At 46.7% G+C, this 14,091-nt stretch overlaps 5 non-coding genes across 5 annotated transcripts; 2 read left to right on the top strand and 3 right to left on the bottom strand.

The window, feature by feature from the left end:
* Positions 1–4,083: 4,083 nt before the first annotated feature.
* On the bottom strand, positions 4,084–4,155 carry TRNAP-AGG (transfer RNA proline (anticodon AGG)). The gene has a single exon. It is a non-coding gene; the product is annotated as a tRNA-Pro (tRNA).
* A 911-nt stretch (positions 4,156–5,066) lies between these two features.
* On the top strand, positions 5,067–5,148 carry TRNAL-AAG (transfer RNA leucine (anticodon AAG)). The gene has a single exon. It is a non-coding gene; the product is annotated as a tRNA-Leu (tRNA).
* Positions 5,149–7,344: 2,196 nt separating this feature from the next.
* TRNAP-AGG (transfer RNA proline (anticodon AGG)) lies at positions 7,345–7,416 on the bottom strand. The gene has a single exon. It is a non-coding gene; the product is annotated as a tRNA-Pro (tRNA).
* Positions 7,417–7,734: 318 nt separating this feature from the next.
* Positions 7,735–7,807, bottom strand: TRNAT-UGU (transfer RNA threonine (anticodon UGU)). The gene has a single exon. It is a non-coding gene; the product is annotated as a tRNA-Thr (tRNA).
* Positions 7,808–13,975: 6,168 nt separating this feature from the next.
* Positions 13,976–14,057, top strand: TRNAL-UAG (transfer RNA leucine (anticodon UAG)). Its single transcript has one exon. It is a non-coding gene; the product is annotated as a tRNA-Leu (tRNA).
* The last annotated feature ends 34 nt before the right edge of the window (positions 14,058–14,091 follow it).

Genomic DNA, 14,091 nt, shown 5'->3' with positions numbered 1-14,091 from the left:
AGAAGCCTCATCTGTCTGGTTCCATGCACAGTGCCTGGAATACTATAGATGTTTGACAAATGTTTGCTCAATAAATGTTTAGTAAATGTTGATTGACTGGAAGAAGGCATGAGTGAATGACCTGAAGATTTTGGTGTTTTTGTTTGTTTGTTTTAGATTTTATTTATTTATTTGACAGGCAGAGATCACAAGTAGGCAGAGAGGGAGGGAGGAAGCAGGCTCCCTGCTGAGCAGAGAGCCTGATGTGGGGCTTGATTCCAGGACCTGGGATCATGACACAAGCCAAAGGCAGAGGCTTTAACCCACTGAGCTACTCAGGTGCCCCAAGATTTTGTGTGTTTTTTTTTTTTTTTTTTTTTTTTAATGATAGTATCAGAGAGCTATTCTTTATTCTTTGTAAGACTTGGTCATCTTTTGTGATACATTGGGTAGAACCCTGTACCGCCATACGGACATAAGATCAGAAAGATCAATTGTCGGGGACTGCCTCCACCCGGGAAAGTCCCCGCCATTACAAGATGGCGCTTGGCTCACTGCTAGCAAAATACGCTGCAAGTATACAGTGAACTTTCTGGTGAAGCCCGCCTAAAGGAGGACATAGTTATTGGCTGTATCAAATTTAATCAGCATAGTAACAGGACTCTCATTGGCTCTCCCCATTGCTTGGCCCCTTATTGGTCACCCTGCTGTATATAAGCTAAGGAAGTTGATTAAATAAACGGAAATGAAGCATTAACACCATATCAGGCTCATTGTCGTCCTTGCTGGCTGAGGGCGACAATCAATGAAAGGAAAGAAAAATGTTGGTTCATCTCTGCTACTCAAGGCTCAAATCTAAGGTTCCCTCTCAGAACAACTCACTTCAGCTGTTAAAGACCAACTCCGGAGTTTTGCTAGCGGCGCTGGCTCAATTTTTTCCTCTCCCTCCAGATCCAAGGGATCCTATCCACCTTAATAAGTAATTCAGCTTAGGGACACATGGGTGGCTCAGTTGGTTAGGTCTCCAACTCTTGGTCTCAGCTCAGGTCCCTATCTCAGGGTTGTGAATTCAAGCCCCTCTTTGGCTGCACCCAGTGTGGAGCCTACTTAAAAAATATGCTTCAGTTTAACTGCATAAGCACCATCTCCCTGGATGATAGCACAGCTCTCTTCCCTGTAAGTTCCACCTTTATATCATGCACACAGGAGGATCAGCAGAAAGGTCGTGGGGTGCCCAGAAATTAACTTTTTATCTATAGTCTCTCCTTTAAGACCCTAAAGGGACAATCCATGACAGTACTTGTTTTGTCCACAACGGGGCAGATTCCAGCTTGCATTCATAGCTCCAGAGAGCAGACACTGCCTGTTTATGCAAGTTTCCTGACCAGCAGAAGTTCCCACTCTCTCTTCAATAAATCCTCCCAGCATGCCAACAATATTTCCTTAGGACTCATATTCACAGTGATCCCTCATCACAAAGCCTGATCAAATGAGGCTATGAAGTCCTGTTGGTTGTACAATTCTTTCCCTAACCTTAGTCTTCCTCTTCCTCTCTAGTGTCTCTATTGTGGACATCTGTTCTTCATCTTATCAGATCAATTATTTTAAGACCCTGCTCTGTGCAACCTTACAGTATGACCCCCAAACACCATCTGGTTCAGAATCGGCTGAAAGTGATCAAAGCCTAAAGCAGCCCTGTTTTTAAGCAACTCTGCCTGGATGCAACAGCAATCAATGGCACTGATACCCAATTTACAGCTCCCGAGAGCCTACTTTGTGCCTTCCTGTATGTCTGGCTGGAAGAGTCTTTCCAGGCTTCTTTAAAACATACTGTGGCCCAAAAGGAGAGCTGCCACAGAATATTTTCCAAGCATGCCCCCACTCTCAGACTTTCCCAAAGATGGCACATTCCCCACACTGCAGGAGCCCTCTCTCCATTCAAGCCCCCAGTACTCCGGGTGCTATGGGATCAGGCATTCTTTATCAACCTGTATAACTTTGTGATTTAAAGCAATTCATACAATGCATCAACCAAATATTTCTCAAGTATCTACTAGGTGCTAAAAACTGTTCCAGCCTCTGAGATGTCAACAGTTATAAAAACCCTGTTCTCATGGAGCTTCCATTCTGGTGATGGGAGAGGGAGAATTAAGAAAAGCAACAGCAGCAGCAGCAAAAGTCGGGTGGTGGTATGTGCAAAGAGGAAACTCAGAGTGGAGAAAGGTGGACAGAGAGCAAAGGGGGGTGGCTAGCTCATGTAGGTGGTCAGAAAAGTCCTTCCTGGTACGTAGTAACATCTGTGCAGGGGTCTTAAACACAGTGAGGAACTGAGCCATGGTGGCAGGAGGGAGACAGGATTAAAGACAGAGAAAAGGACACATGCAAAGGCCCTGAGGTGGGAATTTCTGTGGCATACTAGGGGTTAATGTCATTGGAATGCAGCCACCTGGAAGAACTAAGTAGTAGGAGATAAGGTCAGCAAAGTGAGGGGAGTCCAAGAAGCAGCAAAATCACAGAGATTTTTTTAAAGCCATGACAAAGAGCTTTGATTTTATGCTGAATGAAATGGAGACCCACAGAGAGTTTTAAGCAGTGACCAGCTCTGACCTAGGTTTCAATGAGATTGTTCTGTCTGTCCTGTTAGAAAGAGCCTGAAGGGGCACAAGGGCCAGCCAGAGAGACCTGCAAGGGGCCACTGCAGCAGCACAGGTGAGAGATGGTGGCGGCTTGGGCTATAGTGGGGGTGGAATCAGTTAAGTGTTTGGATTCTGGAAAGATTTTTTTTTTTAGTATTTTCCACTTTATTATAGGAAGTAACTCACCTCAGAAATGCAGTGAAAAGCCTGCACCTAAAGTAAACTCAGCAAATGTACTGACAGAAATGACAAGATACAAAAAGGAGTTGTTGAAAACTGGAAGAATTCGGATTAGACCAAAATAAAATCATTGTTTTACATATATTTTTACTAAGAAAAACTTGGGGTTTGGTATTAGGATGTCATTTTCTTATATGCTGACTGGATTCTGGAAAGATTGTAACCGTACAGCCAACATCATATGGTAAAGGATTGAATGTGGATTATTGAGAGAAAGGATTAATGGATGATTCCAAGATTGTTTAGCGGGTTTTCCAAATATTGAAGAGGTACCAGAAGTTAAAGACTCAGCAGCATAGCTAAGAGTGAGGTGAAAAATACCTCTGGTTTCTAGCTAATTCATCAGGTGAGTCAGGGCATATGTGACTGAAATAGGAGGATGTGATCCATGACTAATTACCCAGCAGGTAGATAGTGGTGGGAAGGTGTGATGTTAGGATCTAGTCCTTTCTGTAAGGATTGAAAGCCACACATAGTTTGAGGTCCCCCTCAAACCACATACACTGACCCATGGGGTGGCCTCTTCTCTTTTGGAGTTTCCTGCTCTTAGCGATCTGTTTCTATGGCCTGGGTGAGTAAGGAGGGTCACAGAGGAACTAAGTTTGACACATGGTTGCACCCAGAACTAAACTTATCCAGATGCCATGTCAAGGGCCTACCCTCACAAAATCCAGTTTAATTGGAATGATTGAAAAGCTCCACAGGTGAGTCCAATATGCCGGCAGGCCTGAGCGTCATCGTTAGAAGGTCATCCCACAGTGCTATAGCATCCGAGACTCCGCCACCCCCACAGGCACGAGGTCCCCGGAATGTTAGGCCTGAAGGAGGGAGGGATCCTAGGTTTTAGGTGATGAGACACCTTGCTGCATTTGCTGACCTTTGGAGGTCCCAGCACCCAAAGAAGGTCCCCGTGATTGCAGTGAGGAAAAGTGAGGGTTATGCAAAATGATTGATATAAAATAGGCCTGGCCCAGTCCCGAATGAACGATTTTTGGATAACGACAAAAAACTGCAGAAGAGAAATTATGATCGACTTTAGAAACAGTGATTTTCTAAAAGAAATGCTATATAAATTACTTATAATAACATCTGGCTTTTATCCTGATTTAACAACACAAAGATTAAGTGTATAAATCTGAACTAGTGGAGCATACGTCGGTGCCTGTTCAGTAACATTAACTATAGAAGGTGCTCCCTGAAGCCTGATGGTGACAAGAGGAGAAAAACAGGGCTCGTCCGGGATTTGAACCCGGGACCTCTCGCACCCTAAGCGAGAATCATACCCCTAGACCAACGAGCCACCCACGACTACCCCTCAATTTCTAAAGTTTAGTAAAGAAAATTTTAGCCACGTCCACAGATGGCTAGGAAAAAAAGAAAAAAAAAAAAAAATCTTCTTTTTTTGCAACTGTGGGCTTGGGGTGACGCCTAGTGGATGAACCAATCACTGCAGGCTCCCTCGCCCCAATGCCGGAAGGCGGGCTCGTAGAATACTGATTTTTCTCAGGGAAAACCCAGGCATCAACGAGAATAATTTCCACACATTTTCGCTGCGGGAGTAGTGGGAGGCCATCGCCTCAGGGACGGTCAGGGGCTACGGGGTGACCCCGGGGGCATGGGGAAGGGAGGACGCGCCCCGCCCGGAGGGCTGTCCGCGGCCCTCGGGAGAGCGGGGCGATGGGGAGGCTCCTCCCGGCGTCGGCGCACTGCTGACGGCTCCTGGGTTCGACCAGGCTCGGGCGTCTCCGGCCTGGCTATAGGTTCCACGGAACGTCTCCGGAAAGCTTCCGCGGCTCCCCGCGGCGCCTCCCCGCGCGTCCGGGCGCCCAGCCGCCGGCCGGCGCCAGACTCGGCGTGGCTGGCGGAGCTAGAGCTCCCGCCGCGTGACGGCCTCCGTGAGGGGCCCCGCCAGACCGAGGAGGGTCCCGACTCTCCCGGCTGAGCAGCCTGTGCCCGGCCCGGGGCAGGCACCCCGAACACCTAGACCTCACCGGGGTTGTTTTGTCTCAGGACAGGACGTGCGGTAAGGCCCTTTCCATCAGTCTCGAATACTGCGGCTTGGAAAGAGAGAGAAAGTCACACAAAGCAGGAAGGAATGCAAAAAAAGAGATAGAAAACCCCGGACAAACTCCAAATAGATGGACCGCAGAGGGGGAGGGAGCGGGGAAGAGAAGAAGGATAGAGAACGTGCTTCAGCCTGTCGCTACGGCAGGTAGCGTGGCCGAGCGGTCTAAGGCGCTGGATTAAGGCTCCAGTCTCTTCGGGGGCGTGGGTTCGAATCCCACCGCTGCCATCCGTTGTTTTCTTTCTTTTTTTTTTTTTAACCCGTTTGTGACAGCGATGATTGCATTGAGGTAGCCATGTTAGAGCAGTGAATGTCTTCGGGCTCCTTTCGCGCCCGGCCTCCAACCGCTTTCTCTAGTTGGTAGGACTGTAGGTATGCACTGTTTTGCAATTTCTCATATATTTTTTTTAGTCTTTCAAATCTCAGAGTTCTTATTAAAGAGCATAATGCCATCGCATTAACGATGCTTTGAACCCATGGTTTCCCGGAGGTAAAGTGCTAGTCCTTTAATATCATCAACCTATAACCTTTGCTTTGCCTTTCTTCACTCAACCAAAGAGCGAAGTTTGATCTCTTGTCTTGTTATTGACACTGTTGAACCGTTGAGGAGTACCAAAGACATGAACAAAACATAATGCCTGCGCACAAGGGAAGCCCACTGACCAGACTGGAAGAGTAACTCAGTCTTGACACACTGTAAGACATCCTCAAGCAAAAGACAGATGCCCTCTGAGGAAGGCAAGGCAGTCATTGGGGAGAGTCCTAAGGGGCCAGCACTGCTCTTAGAATACCAGAGTTCCACTTCTCACATTACTAGCTGTGTGGCCTTGGGCAGGTGGCTTATGTTCTCTGTGCCTCAACTTCCTGACATGTAAAATGGAGATAATAACACTGCTTACCTCACAGAAGTTTCATGAAAATTATTTCATACACCTAAGGTGCTTAGCACAGAGTCTGGCGGTCAAAAAATGTTAAGTATTTTCAGGCGGTCAAAAAATGTTAAGTATTTTCATAACTTAAATACACATTTTACCACATTTGAGACTACAGGACCTACCCTTTCTTTTCTCCCATCTGGGTTGAAATTCGACTACAGATTAGATGAGATTGTCTACAGAAAGCCCCAGAGAACAAATAAATCTATATGAAAGTTCTCATTATTTATCAATACAGACATTTGTAATTCTTGTGCAGATAAGCAATTTGGTAGTATCTCTCTGAGAAGAAGCCTGAATTGGGTACAGGGGCCCAAGTGGAGAGACGATCAAGTTAGGTTTTCCATTTTTAATATAAGCCCATAGTCATGGTTCCTATCCTTTGGGAAGATTTTAATATGAATCTACAAAAGCCAGAAATAAATGCTATTTAATTGTGGCAGGTATGTCTAGGAAAATGGCAACGCTCATTCATTCATTCATTCACACATTAATCACCCACTACTTACCATACACAGTGCTAAGTGCTTAGGGAACAGCTGCAAGCATAATAAAATCTTTGGCCTTCTGGAGCTTATATCCTAATAGGGGGGAAAGAGAAGAAAAAAAGAAGCAAATGTGCATAATCACGTCAAATGCTGATAAGTGCTGTAAAGAAAAAAATAATGTAGGGAATAGTGTCAATTGGAGGCTATTCTGGAAAGGGTGATCAAGGAGGTTGTCTCTAAAGAGGTGACATTTGAGTACAGGAGGAATTAGTGAGAAAGTTATACAAATATCTGAGGAAATAATATCCCAAGAAGAGGAAACAGCAAGTGAAAGGTCCAGAACAGGAAATAAGGGCCATGTAATTGAGAAACAGTCAGAAGGCCAGTGTAGCCAGAACAGAATGAGTGAGAAGGAGGGAGGGTGGGAGGAAGGGAGGAAAGAGAAAGGGAAGGAGGGAGGAAGGAAAAGAGGAAGGGAAGAAGGAGAAAGGGAGGGAGGGAGGGATGGAGGGAGGAAGGAAAAGGAAAAAGACACTGCTATGTGACCACACCTAAAAATTCTTTTAAAGGGTAACGCATCAAAATATTCATAAAACCGTGACAATGTCAGTATGCATCAGCCCCAGTTCCTTCGCAGGAAAGAAAACAGCTCCGTATATTTGGCACTATATAAAGTTTCCAAGAAATTTCCTATACAGTATTTTGTGACTGACAGAGATCCCGGGAATCGGGCTGGGGACAGGAAATTGTTACCATTCCCATTTCGCGACGGAGGCAGTGCTGGCAGAGGGATCTGATCTCCGACCTGCCCGCCCGCCAGTCCGCCAGGGAGAGCCAGGAAACAGCTCGTCAGACAGAGATCAAAGGCTAGCTTGCGGCTGTGTCTGTTTCGCTATTTCCCATTGGCCAGGGAGCCTTCGGTTGCAACTTTCTAAAGCAGAATAGGGAGAGCAAAATGCTGTGGCGTAAATACTCTGAACACGGGAATCGAGGCAAAAACAGGGCTCGTCCGGGATTTGAACCCGGGACCTCTCGCACCCTAAGCGAGAATCATACCCCTAGACCAACGAGCCACCCTGTAGGCGTCTTTTAACTCTGCCTCAAGGCTCATTCCCGGCGCTAGGCGTTTCCAGAAAAACTGTCATCGAGTGCCTTCTGTTGGAAGGAATGCGTGCTTGCTTTCTCAGAAAACCTAAGTCTCAAGCTACAGGAGTCCTTATCAGCTGCTATGATGCATCCAGAACCCGAGAGCAAATCAGGGAATGCCTGAACGCCTCCTCAGGCCAAAGGCAGGGCCTGGGAGAATCTGCGGCCTTCGTAACCCACCCTTCGACAGACCTTCCGGCTTAACTCTTGACTCTGGAACAAGATTTGGAGGAAAAAAGGACCACAGGCCCCAGCGAGATTTGAACTCGCGACCCCTGGTTTACAAGACCAGTGCTCTAACCCCTGAGCTATGGAGCCTTCCCCTGGCTTGGGTTTTTCTACCACTCATCTTGTACAAGCACTCAGAAAAGCCAGCATCCTGGAGTATTAAATCGAACTTTTTGACGGGAGTGAAAAGATCTTCTCCCACAAAGTTAGATTTTCTTCATGTTCTGCCAACTCTTCTAAAAGACTCAGTTTTGAGTACAGCCACCACCAGGCCGTCGTAGCGTCTCTCATCTTGATACTTTCCTGAGACATTGCCTCCTGTGCCTCTGGTGTCCAGAAAAGATGCAGATTTAAGAATTGCAGATATTTGGGTGCCTGGGAGACCCACCTGAGAAGTAAGAGGCACATAGAGAGGGTGTCTGATGGGCAGATTAGATAATGCACTCCTTTCACTTAATATTGTGGTAAAATCTGGGGAAGGTGAAAAGAGATTTACCACAGTTTTGTCCTTTCTGATTTCAGAGCCCAAACCTTAACTTTGTATTTTGGAATTAATGCCTCCTTCACAAAAGTTGAGGTGTAGGAGCAAGTAGGGAAAAGACATATTGGGGAGAAAGAGTTTAATCCTTCCTTAAAGACATATACAGATTTATATACATCTTTGGTATAAAAGAAAACCTTGAAAACCTTGTTTATATAAGCTAGTAAACAGGAACTAAAAATTAAGATCTTGTACTTTTTTTATTATTGCAAATACAATAATAGATGAGAACATTGGAAAAAAGCTCTCGTTCATGCAACCCCAAGGAGTGAACCAATTCTGTTTAGTAAGATTTAGACCCTCTGCCCACACACCTGCTCTTGTACCCACTATTTTTTAATGTTTTCATTTGTCCATGATCATGAAGTTTGTCAGAAATCTGTAAGCCTGTGATTCATTGTATTAGAGTAGGCAGATAGTTAGGTTCTAACAGAATACTTGGGAGGTCCTCGAGGATGAAGTCATGGACAGCTGTCAAAGTCAGAGGCCTGTCCCGGCAGCAATCCATAAGCAGCAGGACCAAACCATCCAGTCCCAAGATGGCAGATGCCAAGACAAGAAACCCCTGACCCAGTTGCAAAGAAGAAGTGGGAAACCCTGCTTTTGGCCCCCAACAAATGAATTTCCCACTCCCTAGTTAGCAACTGCAGGTAAAAGATAGGAACCCAAACCCCAGGGATGCAGTACTCTCTCTTGAGCTCACCTGTTCTCATATCTTAAGAGTGTATTTTTTGCCTTAATAAACTTTCCTGGGTGTGCTTCTTGCTCATCTGCTGTGTTGCATTTCTGTCCTTGATTTATTTCTCATGACAAAACCAAGAACCTCCCACTACTCCTTGGTTCTGGCTGGGTTGAGGCCCCAGGGCCCCGGATGTCCACAGTGTAGATGCCCCTTTCAGGCAGCAGGCTTGAGCAATAGAAACCTGATCAAGACAAAAGGGCCAGTGATAACCCCCTGGTTAAATACAGACAGGCACATCAGGTGACCCATGTCAACATATCCATAAGCCCTAATTGACCAATGGGCTACTTAAAACCAGGCACACTTGCCAAAAAGGGAAAATTCCATACCTTCCCCATATCTTCTCACCTCCTCCCACTCCTTTTAAAAATTTTTATTTATTTACTTGAGAGAGTGAGAGAAAGACAGAGCAGGAGAGGGGGGAGGACCAGAGGGAGAAGCAGACACCCTGCTAAGTGGGGAGCCTGATGTGGGGCTCAATCCCAGGACCCCAGGACCATGACCTGAGCCGAAGGCAGACGCCTAACTTACTGAACCACCCAGGCTCCCCTTTCCCTTTATATACAGTCCTTCCCTGCTGCCTCCTTGCAGACAGTCTCCTTTACTCTCCTGCCTCCAGCTCCCTTGAGGTGTATTCAATAAATTTTTCTAACTCCTTTGTTCTGCTTCAGGTGAATTCTTTCACCTGAAGCACCATTGGCTTCCATCAGATCATGGCCCCACATGTGGGCCCCCACACACAACATCTAGTAGGGAGAGATACCACACGCAGTTCACCTGGTTACTGTGTTCACAGTGGTTACTGTGTCCTGTAATTCTCACGGTGTCAATGTAAAATGTGATGCCGCTGAACTTACAGATTTTTAAGAAAGAGAAATCTCTAGATAGGCAAAATTGGGCATTTATGGCAGATATTCTTGGTTCAGGGACAAGTCGTGGAGAGGCCTCACAAGGTCCTAAGATAAGACGAACATATCCAGCTGTTTAGGGCCAAGAGGTGATAGGATCTTCTGTGGCTTAACAACAGTTGCTTCTCCCAGTGCTCCCGTGGTGCCCAAACTTCAGTCCTTCTCTCTCTCCTTGTCTGCAAGAGAACTGCAAGTCTTTGAACTGACTGCTCTGCTCTGGAGAATCCAGAACTGGTTTTTGTAAACCGTTTGCCCACACAAAGCATTTTATTGGTGGAAACCTCCAAGGTAATCAGCATGGTCATCCCTTTGGACCTAAAGACAGGTGTCGTAATTCTTAAGAAAATGGCAGGGTGCTTGATTGTTTCTCTGGGGCAGAAAAATCAAACCAAAACAAATGTGGACTCATAGGAGGTGTTGATGTGTGCAGTCACTGAGTATGCAGTGTAGTGGTTAGAAAACACCTGGGTCAGTTACTTAGCCTTGCAGAGAGGAAGTATCCTTGTTTTGGAGATGAGGATTCGTTAATATCCTCATTGTTATTACCATCTTTATTATTGTCCATTTATTCAGAGACACCAGCCTAGGGCAAAATTGCTAACCCTTCAAAACTGTCTCCCTAACAGCCTTCTCCTCCAGCCCCTGCTTGCTGTTTCTCCTCCTCTTACTCTCCTGTTGCATTCTTGGCTCCTCTTACCTTTTTCTAGACTCTGTTTCCTCATCCTCATCCTGCCACAACTCGGCAAGCTCACTTCTATTCCCTGTATAGACTGATTTCTTCCATATAACCCATACACTGCTTGTCACACATCTAAAAGGAATTTAAAATGCTCAAAGGAACATTCCAAGAGGAGAAGCCAGGGTGACAACCACAGGCCTGATGTTGTTTTTTGTCTCTTGTTCACAGAGATCATCTTCAGAGGCAGGCTCCTCACTCTTCTCACAGTATAAATAAACTTTTCCCTAACAGACCCTATCTACATACAGTCTATTTCCTACCCCTGAAGTTTGTCTCAGGATCTCGCATCTACCTCTCTCATTCTTCCAGCCACGCACTGCCCTCAGCTCACTTGGGTTGGTCTGACTTAGGACCCCATTCCACTAGTCCCTTCCTGAAAACAACATCAAAAAGGCATGTTCCAGAGTGCTCTGGACAATTAGAAATTCTTGACTTCTAACTTGACCCCTACTAGCGATCCTAGGGTTGTTCTTAATCATTTGCCTCTTTATTTGTCTCTGTTTCTTCCATTTTCCCTCAACTCTTTGTTTTGCAAAATTTTAACTCTAGTGTGGAAATAAATGAAGTGTGGAACTAAATGACAACAAGAACAGGCTATTTATTCAGACATTCTAGTGTGGAGCTAAATGACAACAAGAACAGGCTATTTATTCAGAGCTTGCTATTGCAAGGACGTCAGCTGTCACCACTTGAGTTTCGGCAGACACTCAAAGGCACACAGAGAAGTGGGAAAGTTTTATAGTGGAAAAAAGGAAGGTTTCAGGTGGGCCTTGACTGAAGGCTGTTGGCATGGGGAAGCTGTAGACAATAAATCTAGAAGCAGGGTATCCCTCTCTGATTGGTTAGGGGTCCAACATAGGATCCATTTCTTCAAGGGTATAGACCAAGGCTCCTCTCTCCACTGAAGGATCCAGGGAGTTCAAGGTAGGCACAAACATGCAGCATCCCATGATGTAACGGAGCTCTGCTGTAATGACCAGGTTTTTTCCTGTTGACTGGTTCTTTTTCGGGACTGATCAAGAAGGGCTCAGTTCACTTCCATCTTACGAGAATCTCTGTTGTTGTTGTTGTTTTAGTTTAAACCTTGTTACACAAACTGTGGCTTATTCAAATGTGTATGTGCCCTAACATACACAAACACAAGTATGCCTGTGTAATCACATCTGAAGATCTCATCAGAAGTGTCAATAAGACTTTCCCAAGACCTATCCATAGACCCTGAGTTTCTTGTCTGGCTCAGTAGGAGGCATAATATTTCAACTGACATTTTAATTTTTAAAACTTGTTTTAATAATTATTTTAAGTAGACTCCTTGCCCCACCTGGGGCTTGAATTCACCAGCCTGAGATCAAGGGTGCTCCACCCACAAACCAGCCAGGCTCCCTCAACCGATATTTTAAATATTTGTTCTCTCCCTTCCCATTTCCGCCCCACTTCTTTCAAATCATAAAAAGCCCCAGGTTCTTTTCTCCCTTTTGGACTGATGCTTCCTTATCTTACTGAGGTGGTTACACACAACTTCTGGGTTCTCTCCAAGTTGAGATTAACACCAGTCTTCCCACATCAGTCTTTCAAAAGTGGCAAAGACTTCTGTGTAGTGCTGAAGGCAGTCAGCTCACACTGGCTTTCTTCTGAGGATTCTGAAACACAAAGTGAAATTTCTTAGAAGTCTACCCTTCAGCCAAAAGGGCTAGCTACGGGTATTTGAATCCCTCTGCCTCCAGTGTGTAGGACCCAGAAGCCACACCTTCGACCACCCCGGTAGACAGGATGGTGTCCATGACCTTCACTGCTAACAACTTCCAAGCCTGTGCCTGGCTCCTGGCTCTGGGAGCTTCTGGAGAGAAAAAGAACTTGGTTGGAGCCTAAGGGTGGACACCCATGTCTGCCCGGGGAGCTCAGAGTGCTCATGAACTAGAACTAGAGAGGGGGAAAGCAGGAGGCAAAAAGGCAGCACTTACTATATTGTCAGCAAGGAGGGGTCGGGTGCTATAGGGGTGGAGGTGGCAGGGTGGAGGGGGTAAGGCCCAGCAGGCAGCGAGCCTGGCGGGGGGATGGGATGCTGATGGGACGCCCAGGAAGACTCCGCCTCCAATCCCGGTCAGTCCAGGCCCTTTCCGTCGCGCAACTCAACCTTCTCTTGGCCCCAATTCTCCGCCTAGGTCTACAGCCACCAGACGCTCCCTGCGCCCTATTTCCAAGCAGCTTTTCTGGAACGTCTTTTCTGTTCGTCGCCCCCTCCCATAGCAGGGAGGACAGGAGCTAGCAGGACCTTCGCTCCGTGAAGATCCAGGGAAGAACAACTTTTTCTCTTTCCGCGCACACCCAGCGTACCACACCCTCCCCCCCCACTCCTGCCACCAGGCCACGAGGACTTGGGGGAAGACCTCAGAGAGCCCTCAGGCAAGGAGAAGCAGGAGGTGGGAGAGCTGGGAGACGGGCCCTTGAAGATCGGAAACGTAGACTCCTGGGAGAATTTCTGGCTCCAGAGACCCAGAAGTGGCCAACCAGAAATAGCAAAAATATGAATAGAGTTAAGACAGCATCCAGGGCTTTGGGCAGAGTAGAGTTCATGGACAGGTAGGAGATCACACTTTGGGTCTGGACAATGCAGGTATCACTCATGAAACTTCTTCCTAGCTTTCCCTCCTCTCCTCTCAAAAGAAAGCGCATGGCGCTAGCGGCTTCTGGACCCAAGGGAAGCCCGGAACCCACCCTTTTCTAGGTTGGGGACGCTCCTGGAATGAAACCTCCCTTGCCCGGGAGGGGGGTCATTTTGGTCCCTATCTAAGAGAAACGGTTCGGGTAGGACAGCGCACGGTGGTTACTGACTACGATGGCCCCAACTAGACCCAGTCTCTCCATTCTGACTGAACCTGGAGGAGGAGGCGACCAGGGAGTTCCCCGGGAACGCGGTGGCAGGCTGGCCTCCTGCTGGATCTGAACTCTGACCTCATTCGCGCTGAGACTCAGCCACAAACTAATGACTCAACAGCAAGGAGTTCTTTATTCAATCTTCTTTAATTACCTGTAATAAGTCGCCGGCGGGATTTTTATTTTTTCTGCGTCTTATTGCCTGGGTTAAAGAAAAGGTAGAGATCTCTCAAGGACGTTCCCGCTGATAATCGCTGACTACCTTGTGCTCACTTTCCAGGCGGGTGAGGATACGATGATTCCTCCTTTCCTGTATTTAATCAGATCTGTAGGGATGAATGAAAACGCTGCGGAGAACCCTACTAACCATGAAGGAAAAGATTGGAATTTTGAGCCCGCAGGCTGGGATGGGTAAATAACTTAGAGATGGGGCGGGGGGAGCTTCGCGACAGTTGGTAGCGTGGCCGAGCGGTCTAAGGCGCTGGATTTAGGCTCCAGTCTCCTCGGAGGCGTGGGTTCGAATCCCACCGCTGCCATTGCTGCATTTTAATCTAGCCACAAATCCCTAAA

This window comes from Mustela nigripes, chromosome 13 (genome assembly GCF_022355385.1).
Source record: "Mustela nigripes isolate SB6536 chromosome 13, MUSNIG.SB6536, whole genome shotgun sequence".
NCBI classification, from domain to species: domain Eukaryota; kingdom Metazoa; phylum Chordata; class Mammalia; order Carnivora; family Mustelidae; genus Mustela; species Mustela nigripes.
Note: the sequence above shows the minus strand (reverse complement) of the source record. Positions and strands in the feature narration are given on the sequence as shown.